Genomic DNA, 14,131 nt, shown 5'->3' with positions numbered 1-14,131 from the left:
TCTCTGCTTTCTAAGATGCTGTCTAGGTTTGTCGTTGCTTTTCTCTCAAGAAGCAGGCGTCTTTTAATTTCGTGACTGCCGTCACCATCTGCAGTGATCATGGAACCCAAGAAAGTAAAATCTCTCACTGCCTCCATTTCTTCCCCTTTTTTATTTGCCAGGAGGTGATGGGACCAGTGGCCAAGATCTTGGTTTTTTTGATGTTGAGCTTCAGCCCCTTCTGAATCATAGAATTGTAGATCGGAAGGGATCGGAAGGGGAATCTAGTCCAACCCCCTGCAAGGGAGGAATCTCAGCTAGATTATACATGACCCACTGGCATCTGACCTCTGCTTAAAGGAGGAGAGTCCGCAACCTCCCAAGGGAGACTGTTCCACTGTCTTTCATAAAGTTCTTCATGATATTTAGTTGGAATTTCCTTTCTTGTAACTTATGAGGAGCAATAGATGGAGTTGGGTATGCTTAGCCTGGAGAAGAGGAGACTGAGCGGAGATAGGACCTTCAAACATCTAAAGGGCTGTCATAATCATATGTCAGGTGGAGCAAACTTGTTTTCTCCTTCTCTGGAGGGTACCAGTGGATTCAAGTGACAAGAAAGGAGATTCCAAGCAGACATTAGGAAGAATCTTCCAACATTCAGTTTAATTGTACACCTGAAACTTCCAGTTTTAGGACAAAGGGAGAAAAACTTCTGAATACCAGCTGCTGGAAAGCATGGGCATGGAGGGTACTCTAGGGCTCGAATCCTGCTTATCAGTTTCCTATGGACATCTGCTTATCCACTCTGAGAAGAGGATGGTGGACTAGATGGGTCATTGGCTGTTCTCATGTTTCCTGAGATTCGAGAGTGAATTTCATGCTCTTTATTCAGCTCGTAGCCATCAAGGAGAAGAAGAGAAGAATGCCCTTTTCCCAAAACAATCTGCTTATATACATTATTTACACAATGGGCTTTGCGTGATTGGCTACTTCAGGCTACACCTGTGGGCCAATCAGTTTGTGGATTGACTTCTGCCAGCAGCCTGATTGGCTGCTCCTGCAGGCCAATCAGGTTGCGGATTCACTTCCACCTGGAGTTGGATTGGGTGGCTCCTGCGGACCAATCAGACTGCTGATTCTGGATCCTATTGTTCTATGATTCAGCTCAGTACATAACATTTCCTATACAATTTCTCCTTGCCGTGCAATAGTTTTGCGGACTTTGCTCATTTTCTTAAAGTGTCAGCTTTGACTGCAAATGCAAGGTTGCAAATGCTGTCCTTGCAGGAATGCTTCAGCGCCCACCCACCCCCACTCTCTCTTGCATGCCCACCCAACCCTCTTCCAGCCCCATCATCCATTATGGTCAGGGGAGGGCTGCTCCCTTTCTAAAGAAGGGGATAATAAGCTGGGCTGTGTGGATTTACCAGCTCAGAGACGGAATCCCTCGGAGATCAAACGCTGCCAGGCCAAACCCTGCAGCCACGGACGCTCACATCAAAAACTTGGAAGGAGCTCTTTGCTGCCTTCAGGTAATCCAGGTCAGTGTGTCCAGCTTTCAGCTGCCTAGCATTAAAGCTCTTGTCACTTTGCCGCCAAAGATAAGGCAGGGCCTAATCTCTCGCCATACAACTGCAGAAGCAATTCTAAATTGGCATGTAGGGTCTACATTATCTCTCTCTGTGTGTTTCCTAAAAGTGGACTGAAAGAGATTTCCAAGGAGGTTTTGCCTGTGTCTAATTTGCTATTTTCAAATGTCCTTTTACTTAAATCATTTAATCATTTGCTGTCTATTTATTTAATATTTCAGATCCCACCTTTCTCCCGAGATGGAGGCTTCCAGCATTTTAATGAAGCAGTTCAAACCCGCTGGAACATGTTTAGAACTGGCGACTAAAATACAGTTCGCCCCGACAGCAGCCAGGTGGTCGGTCTTAGACTCCAATGGCCTGTCTGAACGAGGACTTAACCTGTAGGTGGGAGGATGAAAAGGAGGGGGACGAAAGAGGCTCTCTCTCTTGAGACACTGCCAACGGTAATTTGGAGGCTGGTGGTCACTGCGCACGGGACCCAAAGCTGCCTAGGTTCCATAGTATTGCTGGGTCATGTGCCCTCATTCATTCCCATGCCCTGAGCAAAGGGCTGCCCTTGATTGGCGGGAAGGAAGTAGGAGGCCTTTGGAAGGGTGTGGTCTGTGGCCTATGGCCGCACTCATGAGACTTTGTGTTTTGGTGCCGCTGCCCTGTGTGGAAAGCCACTGAACTGCATGCTTCAGCCCCCCGCAGCAAGGTGATGTGTTGGGTGGGTGGTTCCGCTGCTAGAGTCCTCCGTACTGGACTCCACAGCACAAAGCAGGGAGACAGTCCTAGTTTCGCAGACTTCTCGAGGTAGAAGAGACTAAATCACAGCCCAGTGTTTAGGATGGGCTTCCGAAGGAGGGCCTGGTTAGATTTCCACTCTGTAACTTTGCTAAAGCAAAATAAAAACAATTCCTTCCAGTAGCACCTTAAAAAGGTAAAGGGTGAAAGAGGAGAGCGCAAAATGTGGTCTGAAGCTCAACATCAAAAAAAACAAGATCATGGCCATTGGTCCCATCACCTCCTGGCAAATAGAAGGGGAAGAAATGGAGGCAGTGAGAGATTTTACTTAGTTGGGCTCCTTGATCACTGCAGATGGTGACAGCAGTCACGAAATTAAAAGACGCCTGCTTCTTGGGAGAAAAGCAATGACAAACCTAGACAGCATCTTAAAAAGCAGAGACATCACCTTGCCGATGAAGGTCCGTGTAGTTAAAGCTATGGTTTTCCCAGTAGTGATGTATGGAAGTGAGAGCTGGACCATAAAGAAGGCTGATCGCCGAAGAATTGATGCTTTTGAATTATGGTGCTGGAGGAGACTCTTGAGAGTCCCATGGACTGCAAGAAGATCAAACCTATCCATTCTGAAGGAAATCAGCCCTGAGTGCTCACTGGAAGGACAGATCCTGAAGCTGAGGCTCCAATACCTCATGAGAAGAGAAGACTCCCTGGAAAAGACCCTGATGTTGGGAAAGATGGAGGGCACAAGGAGAAGGGGACGACAGAGGACGAGATGGTTGGACAGTGTTCTCAAAGCTACCAACATGAGTTTGACCAAACTGCGGGAGGCAGTGGAAGACAGGAGTGCCTGGTTTGCTCTGGTCCATGGGGCCACGAAGAGTCAGACACGACTAACCGACTAAACAACAACAAAAGGGACCCCTGACTATTAGGTCCAGTCGTTGTGGTTTAACCCACAACGCCACCTGCGTCCCTAGGCTAGTAGCATAGACACCCTTTATTGCCAGGGATTTGCCTAACCCTCTCTGAAAGCCACCCAAACAGCAGTCTATAAAAAGCACACTAAATTTTGTAGCAGCGCCTTGGACATCTCTGTTAAATTTCTTTGAACTGCTGCCGCTCAGCATGCAGGATTAAGACAACAGCAGGCAGATACAGATGTATCGGGAGATTGAGAAAGGTTTTACTTTGCCCTGAGATCTGCAAGGAAACCCAAATGCCAACTTTGCTGCCACATACACCTGGACAACACCATTACTGGCCCCAACAACATCAAACATACCACCTCAGGACTATTTAATTGCTCATCTTCTAACATTGTGTATGCCATCAAATGCCAACAGTGCCCTTCAGCTCTCTATATTGGACAAACAGGCCAAACCCTACGCCAAAGGATAAATGGACATAAATCTGACATCAGGAATCACAAGACAGAGAAACCAGTAGGAGAACACTTCAATCTCCCAGGACATTCTATACAAGATCTCAAAGTAGCTGTCTTATTATAAAAGAATTTCAGAAGTAGACTGGAAAGAGAAGTTGCTGAATTGTAACTTATTACCAAACTTAAAACCATGGAGAGACCTGGTCTGAATAGAGACATTGGATTCTTATTTCATTATACATGATAAAGCTATTTTTAGCCATCTCACCCCTTGCTTTTTCCTATAAGACCAATTGCAGTCGTTAACAGTCATCCACGGGTTTACCACACCTATCAGCCAACCCCCCCATTCCCACCACCCTTCTGAGTAATACCGCTCCCCACCCTCTCTCTCTATATAAGAGTCTGGTGACTGAAGAAGTGTGCATGCACACGAAAGCTCATACCAATGACAAACTTAGTTGGTCTCTAAAGTGCTGTGGGGATCCAGGTGGCGCTGTGGGTTAAACCACAGAGTCTAGGGCTTGCCGATCAGAAGGTCAGCGGTTCAAATTCCTGGAACGGGGTGAGCTCCCATTGCTCGGTCCCAGCTCCTGCCCACCTAGCAGTTCTAAAGCACATCAAAGTGCAAGTAGATAAATAGGGACCGCTCCAGCGGGAAGGTAAACGGTGTTTCCGTGCGCTGCTCTGGTTCGCCAGAAGCAGCTTTGTCATGCTGGCCACATGACCCGGAAGCTGTCTGCAGACAAACGCCGGTTCCCTCGGCCTATAGAGCGAGATGAGCGCCGCAACCCCAGAGTCAGACACGACTGGACCTGATGGTCTGGGGCCCCTTTATCTATAGTGGGAAGGTAAGTGGTGTTTCAGTGTGTTGCTCTGGTTTCACCAGAAGCGGCTTAGTCATGCTGGCCACATGACCTGGAAGCTGTACGCCAGCTCCTTCAGCCAATAATGCGAGATGAGCGCCGCAACCCCAGAGTCGGTCACGACTGGACCTAATGGTCAGGGGTCCCTTTACCTTTATGCTACTAGCCATGGCAGAGGCTGCACAGTTTGACAGTGGAACAGTCTCCCGCGGGAGGTGGCGGACTCTCCTTCCTTGGAGGTTTTTCAAGCAGAGGTTGGACGGCCATCAGTCGTGGATGCTGTAGCTGAGATTCCTGCATTGCAGGGGGTTGGACTAGAGGATGCTTGGGCTCCCTCCAACTCTACAGCTCTGTGATTCTATACCCTCTCAATACCAACCGCTCATAGAGATGATCATTTGGATCCTGAGTGAACGTTTCAGGTGATAAAGGTGGCTGCCCCCAGTTCTGCAAGCAAATCATGTCAAAGCTGCTTGAGGGTTTCAATTAATGGGCATCTGGTCGGCCACTGTGAATAGATACCATAGGCTCTCTTTAGTCAGATCCAGCAGTCTCTTTCCTTCTTCGGCTCTTATCAATACACTTTACAAGAGGGGGCGGGGAAAGAGGCTAGCATCCTTTTACACGCTCGGTCTTACCAGCTTGGGGAAGGCTGCTTTTCGCAGAAGATGCTGCAGGCTGAATCTGAGACTTCCGGCCTTCAAAGTATGCATGCTGCAACCATTGAGCAACGCTGCCCAGCAGCTCCGCCAAATCCCACCCAGCCCTTTGCAAAAGTTCTGCTGTGATCCACTTTGCAACCCATCCCATGGTGCCAGCACACTTGTGGCTCCTTGCTCTTCAATTATCTGCCGGCGTAGCTGGAAACTTGTAATAAGTCAGAAACAATTGGAATCTGCCCATTCCATGCTGGGCAAAGCACAGTGGGCTGCCAGGGCCCCGAGAGTGTGCGAATTCATTCTTTGTGTAGCATGAGCCGTCTGCCTCCGGAACTCAAAATGAAGTACATGACACAAGGCAGCGTAGCTGAGTTCGTTTGGGGCCCACTTCCACTTTGGATGGGGTATACAGAGAAGACTTTTAGCGCAAGAGCAAGCATGCCACTGTTCAAATACCATAAGATCAATGAATTGTAGAGTTGGAAGGATCCCAAGGGTCATCTAGTCCAACCCCCCCCCAAAAAAACACAGGAATTGCAGCTAAGGAACCCGTGATCCAACCTCTGTTTAAAAACCTCCAAGGAAGGAGAGCCAATCCATTTCTGAGGGAATCCACCATGGCTCTTGCCATCAGAAAGTTCTTTCTTGTCATTTGAATCATAGAATCATAGAGTTGGAAGAGACCACAAGGGCCATCCAGTCCAACCCCCTGCCGAGCAGGAAACACCATCAAAGCATTTCTGACATATGCCTGTCATATGTCCTTTGGATTGAAAAGGAAACAAGATTTGCAAGCAGAGTTTGGAGCGCCATGTGTCTGAGGTTCTTTAGCTGGGATTCCTGCATGGCACGGGGTTGGACTAGATGACCGCTTGGGTGCCCTCCAGTGCTACAATTCTACGACCCTACCCTCCAATGCAGGAGAGTCCACCACTTTCCAAGGTAGCCTCTTTCCTACATTGAAAGACCTACATTGGCTCCCGGGACGTTTCCGAGCACAATTCAAAGTGTTGGCACTGACCTTGAAAGCCCTAAACGGCCCAGTATACCTGAAGGAGCATCTCCACCCCCATTGTTCCACCCGGACACTGAGATCCAGCTCCGAGGGCCTTCTGGCGGTTCCCTCCCTGCAAGGAGGGAGCTTACATGGGAACCAGGCAGAGGGCCTTATCGGTAGTGGCTCCCTCCCTGTGGAACGCCCTCCCATCAGATGTCAAAGAAATAAACAGCTACCCGGTATCTGACTTTTAGAAGACGTCTGAAGGCAACCCTGTTTAGTTAAGTTTTTAATGTTTGATCTTTTATCACTTTTATTAATAAAAGTGATAAAAGATCAAACATTTAAAACTTTATTATTATTATTATTATTATTATTATTATTATTATTATTATTTCCTCTGTCAAATGGCAGAGATATCTCCATTCATTTCCCCACTCTGCCCACACAACCAGCAAAGCAAAGTTTGGTGCACATTGCCAGAATTTCCATATTCCATTCATTTTGAGGAATTCTGTAGGTCTCCCATCTTTCCTGCAAGGGGCATTCTATTGAGAGAGAGAGGTAACAGGGCGTAAAAACCAAGATGCCCCCCCTTTTTTAGTCCAGGAAAAGCCCTGACTTCTGTCACAACCAAACCCTCAAAGTGGGGGGCTAGACATCCTGGAGTCCCCACCCTGGCCACGGACCTACCTCTCGCAAGGCCACCTCACAGCGCTGCTCTTGGCCTCTGTCCCGGCAGGAAAGAGCTTTCCTTCTGGGCATCCTGTGCTTGATGGGAATGGGAAAGGGAAACGATCCGTTAGCTCAGCCCCTGTGGCTGTCCTGGGACTGCGGAGGTGACAGAGGAGGTGGCGTATGCAAACCCTCCAAGCGCCCCTATTTTCCAGGGTCGTCCCTGATTTACAGAAGCCATCCCAGTTTCTTATTTGATCCCAGAATGTCCCAGTTACAGCCTGGTGCGGATAATGCCAAGGTTGCAGGTTCTGTTCCCATATAGGACAGCTGCATATTCCTGCATTTGCAGCCTGTGATCAAACTAATGCCAGTGAAATCATAGAATCATAGAGTTGGGAGAGACCACAAGGGCCACCCAGTCCAACCCCCTGCCAAGCAGGAAACACCATCAAAGCATTCTTGACATATGCCTGTCAAGCCTCTGCTTAAAGACCTCCAAAGAAGGAGACTCCACCACACTCCTTGGCAGCAAATTCCACTGCTGAACAGCTCTTACTGTCAGGAAGTTCTTCCTAATGTTTAGGTGGAAGCTTCTTTCTTGTAGTTTGAATCCATTGCTCCGTGTCCGCTTCTCTGGAGCAGCAGAAAACAACCTTTCTCCCTCCTCTATATGACATCCTTTTATATATTTGAACATGGCTATCATATCACCCCTTAACCTCCTCTTCTCCAGGCTAAACATACTAAAATAATGTCAAACTAATGACAGTGCACTGGAAGAAGCAAAGATCACCAGTATCGAAGTGATGATTCTTCAACATCAACTTCATTGGGCTGGTCATGATGTGATTATCAACTTCCAAAGCAGCTACCCTAACTTAGAAATGGAAAGCGTAATGCTTGTGGTCAACAAAAGACTCTCTCATGGCAAATCTAAAAGAATGTAGTATAAACACTGACAACTGGGAAACACTGGCCTGCGAGCGCTCCACTTGGAGAACAGCCTTTCCCAAAGGCGTCATGGGCTTTGAAGACACTCGAACTCAGGACACAAAGGAGAAACATGCTAAGAGGAAGGCACGCTTGGCAAACCGGGTGATCAACTCCCACCCGGAAACCAATGTTGAGCGCTGTGGAAGGACGTGTGGATCCAGAATTGGCCTCCACAGTCACTTACGGACTCACTGCTGAAACCGTGTTTATGAATGACAATCTTACTTGACTACGAGTGATAGCCAAAGAAGAAGAAGGACTAGAAAACCTTTGGGGGTCCCTTACCACTCCATGATTCTATGATTCTATTATCAACTTTCCAACCATTTGGTTACGTTTGTCAGAACAAGAATGCTTTCAGCAGTACAGAGAAGGCGCCTGTTTGATCGCAATAGGCAGGGAGTTCCAGTGTGTACGAAATGACTGAGTTCTCAGAAAGACAGAATGGCATTATCTCGTGCCTGTAAAGGGACCCCTGACCATTAGGTCCAGTCATGAACGACTCTGGGGTTGCGGCGGTCATCTTGCTTTACTGGCCGAGGGAGCCAGCGTACAGCTTCCAGGCCATGTGGCCAGCATGACTAAGCCGCTTCTGGCAAACCAGAGCAGCGCACGGAAATGCCGTTTACCTTCCCGCCAGAGCGGTACCTATTTATCTACTTGCACTTTGACATGCTTTCGAACTGCTAGGTTGGCAGGAGCTGGGACAGAGCAACAGGAGCTCACCCCGCCGCGGGGATTCGAACCACCGACCTTCTGATCAGCAAGCCCTAGGCTCTGTGGTTTAACCCACAGCGCCACCCGCGTCCCATGTGGCGCCTGTAAGCAGGGCCAATTCTTCCGATTGAAGTGGTCAAGTGGGAACATATGAGGTAAGGGGATCTCGCAGGACCTTTCAGGAATGGCAAAGCAGCCAGACTGGACGCCCAGGCTAGGCTAGAGCAACACGAATGTCAGTTTCTTAGCCAGGGATTTCCAGCCCAGCGGTGGTGACTCTCAGAAAAAGTCCCAGTGCCTTGCAGGGCCATGGAGATGGGGACAAGGATGTGGAAGGAAAACCCTAAAAGGCAAGGTTTAAGGAACCTGGGCAGGATAGCGGCCTTGTCCCTTGGACTCTCAGGGGGTTGGACTAGTTGACCCTCCGGGGTCCCTTCCATCTCTATAATTCTATGACTCCCCTAATCCTTGAAGGGCTGTCCCAGAGGAAAACCGAATTAGATCAATTACCTCTAGAAACCAGGACATGGGGAGTCCCCCTTTTGAATTTGGAATATATAATCAGAGATAATGTATATGATTTGATACGATATGATTTGTTAATAATCGGAATATTTTTATTGGGAAATGAACAAACATTATTAATTAAAAAAAGAAAGAAAGCAGAATGAGATCTAAGGGGCTAGATTCAAGTTGAGCGCTAGGGGGAAAGCGCAGTTTAGTGTTATAACTCCAATGAATGTTGGAAGATTTGGGACGAATAAAAGAAAGGACTTTCTTCATGAACACAGAGGTAGACTATGGAACTCCCTGCCACAGGAGGCAGGGATGGCCACCAATTTAGAAGGCTTTAAAAGAGGAACCGACAAGTTCATGGAAGAGGAGATGACAGACTATCGATTGCTACCAGCTCTGCTCTGATTCTGCGGTTAGAGGCAGTTAGATGCTTCTGGATCCCAGTTGCTGGAAACCTCAAGAGGGGAGAGTTGTTCTTGTGCTTGGATCCTGCTTGCAGGCTTCCCATTGAAGCATCTGGCCAGCTCCTGTGAGAACAGGATGTTGGGCTACGGGGGGGGGGGGCACTGGCCTGATCCGGCTTTCTCTCCTTATGTTTGTTTCATATAAAAGGGGTTCTGGGAAGACACAAGGCGAATTCATTCCAGGCCCTGTGATGATCTATTTCCCAGCGTAGCTTAGTTTGCAAATTAGATTCCTGGAATCAAATCAGGCAGCCACAGCCTGCAGCTGGAGGTACCACTCTTAATTACGTAACCTTTGATAATAGGATAACGAGAACCAGCGCCAGAATGCTATTTCTCTGGGCTCAGTGACTATAAATTCTGCTGTGATGCCACAGGATCATTCCAATGTTGCCAGGCGGTGGGGAGTGGAAAGGATGAGATGTGGAATGTTGACAGGGTGTTGTGAGACCTGGGTTCAAATCCCCACTCAGCCATGAGGTTCACTGGGTGAGGCAGTCCCCTGCCCTCAGCCTAGCCTACCACACAGGGTTGTTGTGGGGATCAATGGGGAGGAAAAGAGCTGTGTATGCCACCTTGAGCTCCTTGGAGGAAATGTGGGGGTATTACGTAATATTAATATCAATATCAATAATAATAATAATTCTTGGCAATCGACTCGTAGCCAAGTAAGATTGTCTTCCATAATCACAGTTTTAACAATGAGTCCATAAGTGACTGTGGAGGCCAATTCTGGACCCACACGTCCTTCAACAACAACAACAAAGTTTATATCCAGCCCACCTGGCTGGGTTCCCCCAGCCACTCTGGGCAGCTTCATTATTAATAATAAGTCCCCCAGGGCCGTCTTAAGCGCCCCTGGCGCTGTGGAGCGACGGATCCCTCCAGCGGCCCCCCGCCCCGTTTCCCAGCGCGGTGGGCGGGCAGGCGGGTGCAGCTGCGCGTCGAACCGGCGGACCGGCCGGCCAGCGGGCGGGTGCAGCTCGCGGCGCCCTCCTGGCGGGCCGGCGCCATGGTGCCCTGCGCCACCGGGGGTCTACCTAGAGCCGGCCCTGAAGTCCCCTAACATCGCTCAACACTCTTGACAAACTACAGTTGTACCTTGGGTTACGAACACCTTGGGTTATGAACTCCGCAAACCCGGACGTATTTTCGCCGTGCATGCGTTCTGCATGTAAAGCCTTGGTGCTTTCAATATATGGGGTCAGTGCTGACCTTCCAAAAGTCAGTTTCCCACATCTCCTCTACAAATCTCAGCCTTCTTGGCAGGTTCAGCAATTCTCTTTAAACTCAAGGCACACCTGCCGCCTTTCCAAACAGCTGGAGCTTACACCCAGCTTACCTGAGAACCTGAGACTCTCCAAGTGTCCCTATGTTCCAGGGACAGTTCCAGATTTACAGAAACCATCCCAGTTTCTGATTTGATCCTGGAATGCCCCGCTTTATCTTAGGTCCCTATTTCCATCTGAGAAATGTTGGAGGGTATGGAATTATGTGACACCCCCCCCCAAAGCGAAGGAAATCAGTAACTATGAAGGCAGCCCTGTATAGGGAAGTCTCCCCCCCCCCAATGTTTAATGTTTCATTGTGTTTTTATATATGTTGAAAGCCACCCAGAGTGGCTGGGGCAACCCAGTCAGATGGGCAGGGCAGGGTATAAATAACAAAAATGTTGTTGTGGAATAGGATGTCCCTATTTTCATCGGAGAAACCTTGGAGGGTAAAGTCACCGTGCCCAGATTGTGGCAGGCTACGTCAAAAAGCACGCATCAGTGTCAGATCTCCTGCTGCACATTGTGTCCTCCCCGCGAGGGCAGGCAGAAGCCAACGTTATCTGGATGTGCCCATTTGGCATCTCAGGGAGGCCACCTCCTCCCTCCCGCCCTCCCCTTGCAGCCTTGCCCCAGCTGGACCTCGCCCGCGTCAAGCGCCCAGCAGCTGAACAAAAAAGCGTCGAGGGCAGCGATTAAGAAAAGGGAAACAGAGAGAGAGCCCGTGTCAAGGCCGCATCCTGTTGATCCTCAGCTGTCGGAGAGGACAAATGGTGCGGCGGACGCCAGGCGTCCCTCTTCAAGGATTTCCCGTCCGGCAGAACATTGCGCTCTCCCTGGAAGCGAACACTGTATTATTATTATTATTTGCCGCTCACAAGACGGGGATAAGCCGGAGGAATTGGGGTGGCTCTCCAAGGAGGGGCAGGAAGTCGTTGATTTAAGAGGTAAACAAAGGATCGAGAATAGACAAGTGGTTCTGGGTGCGAGAGGTGCGCCGTACCTCCCCAGCCCCTCACATCAAAATAAATAATCAGTGTATCTGATGAAGTGTGCATGCACACGAAAGCTCATACCAAAATTAAAACTTAGTTGGTCTTTAAGGTGCTACTGAAGGAATTTTTTTTATTTTGTTATCAAAATAAACGGTTTGCCTGGCCTTGGGAAGTACTAAAGACGTTCTTCGCGCACACGCACCCCACTCCAGCCCAGTTCACGCCCAGCTGCGAGCCAACTTTTGTTTTCGGGAATGTCAAGCGGAGCCATTCATCAAGAATAAAGCTGTCAAGAATCTACGCAAGGCCATGGTGGACGGGACTAAAGGTTAATCTTCCCCTGTGCTGTGACTCCAACAGGGGCCAGCTGCCAGGGTTTAAACAGGAGGTGACGGCCAGGAGGTGATGTTCGTTCCCAACATCCTTGCTGCCTTGCAGGGGGACAAAAGGGACATGAAGCATAATCCTTCTTCTGGACCACATAGGAGGTGTGATTTGATGTCTTCTGGAGGTTGTCTAGTTCCTTATCTTCTCGGTTCATAGAATCATAGAGTTGGAAGAGACCACAAGGGCCATCCAGTCCAACCCCCTGCCAAGCAGGAAACACCATCAAAGCATTCTTGACATATGCCCTTCAAGCCTCTGCTTAAAGACCTCCAAAGAAGGAGACTCCACCACACTCCTTGGTAGCAAATTCCACTGCCGAACAGCTCTTACTGCCAGGAAGTTCTTCCTAATGTTTAGGTGGAATCTTCTTTCTTGTAGTTTGAATCCACTGCTCCGTGTCCGCTTCTCTGGAGCAGCAGAAAACAACCTTTCTCCCTCCTACCCTTTTGTTTCAGGAACCCTCCGACCAATCAGAAACCGGGACGGCTTCTGTAAATCCGGGACTATCCCTGGAAAATAGGGACATTGGAGGGTCTGGGAAGGCCATGCGCTCCTCTCTGTGCGTGTGTCAGCGTGCAACGCTCAGTGGTTTTGCAGATGTGGCCAAAGCGAGCACACACTTTCCCCTTGGAACTGCAAAAAACATCTCTCTCTCACACACACACACACACAACTCTCCACTGCCTAGCTTATGCACAATGAAACAGGGAGGGGAACACACACACACAATACCAAATGAAGTTGTTTATCCGTGGGCACATTCCCAGGAGAGCTCAAGTTCTCGGCCACATCAAAGGCAGCACGTCCATCCCTAGCTCAGGCAACGCAGCTGGAAGCCGGACAATTATTCTGTTTAGCTGGCGGGGCTGCCCCCATTGTACAGCAGGGTAGCTTTCAGAAATTCCCAGCCGGGCTAAATCACAACATGATCCCACTGGAGGCTCTCCAATACAAGCCCTCAAGCACTTCTCTCCAACCTTGATTGATTGATTGCAATTATTAGTGGCTTTTTAATATTATTATTATTATTAACGGAAAGCAGCTCAAAGCAACTTACCTCGAAAAAAGCACATACATTAAAAAGCCAACATGAAGCTAGAACAGAATAAAAGCTGAAAATACATTCACAATAACACGCCCACTAAACAAGGTCACAGAGGTCTGGTAGAAGAGAAAACTTTTTGCCGGGTGCCTAAAAACAGATAGGGAAGGTGCCAGGTGTGCCTCCCTGGGGAAAGGGTTCCCCAAGCAGGGAGCCACCACCAAGGAGGCCTGTTCTCATGTCGTAGAATCGTAGAACTGTGGAAATGGAAGGGACCCCAAGGGTCATTTAGTCCAACCCCCTGCAATTCAGGAATCGTTACTGAGGAATCCCTAATAGGTGCCCATCCTGGCCTCTCTTCAAGAACCAAAGGAGAGTCCCACCACCTTCCAAGGAAGTCCATTCCACTGTTGAACTGCTAAGTTCTGTTTAAGGACATTCAGTGACGGAGAGACCAACATCCCCTTAGCTCTTAGAAAGTTCTTCCTAATGTTTAGTCAGAATCTCCTTTCTTGCCATTTGAATCCATTGCTTCGGGTCCTCCCCTATGGGGCAGCAGAAAACAAGCCCTTCGGATATTTGAAGGTGGCTCCCATATCCCCTCTTCTCCAGGCTAAACATTCCCAACAACTCTCTCAACTTTTATTAGAGTTGTTAAAGAGAAAGAGAAAGACAATTGTCCATTGGTTCAGGTCCAAGCTTGTTCCCTCTTCCATGTGAGAGCCCTTTAGATATTTGAAGACAGCTATCATATCACCTCTCAGTCTGCAAGCTAAATATCCCCAGCTACCTCAACTGCTCCTTGGTTTACATCTTGTCCATGCATCTTCCAGCCGAGAAGGAACAGTGCCGGTTGTGATAAACA

General features: G+C 48.7%; 1 protein-coding gene across 2 annotated transcripts in view; it reads right to left on the bottom strand.

Annotated features, from left to right (window-relative positions):
* Positions 1-14,131, bottom strand: part of PDE2A (phosphodiesterase 2A) — a 360,136-nt gene that overhangs the window by 189,606 nt on the left and 156,399 nt on the right. The gene's annotated exons all lie outside the window — the stretch shown is intronic.

This window comes from Zootoca vivipara, chromosome 4 (genome assembly GCF_963506605.1).
Source record: "Zootoca vivipara chromosome 4, rZooViv1.1, whole genome shotgun sequence".
Taxonomy (NCBI): Eukaryota; Metazoa; Chordata; class Lepidosauria; order Squamata; family Lacertidae; genus Zootoca; species Zootoca vivipara.
This window is presented reverse-complemented; position numbering and strand designations above follow the sequence as displayed.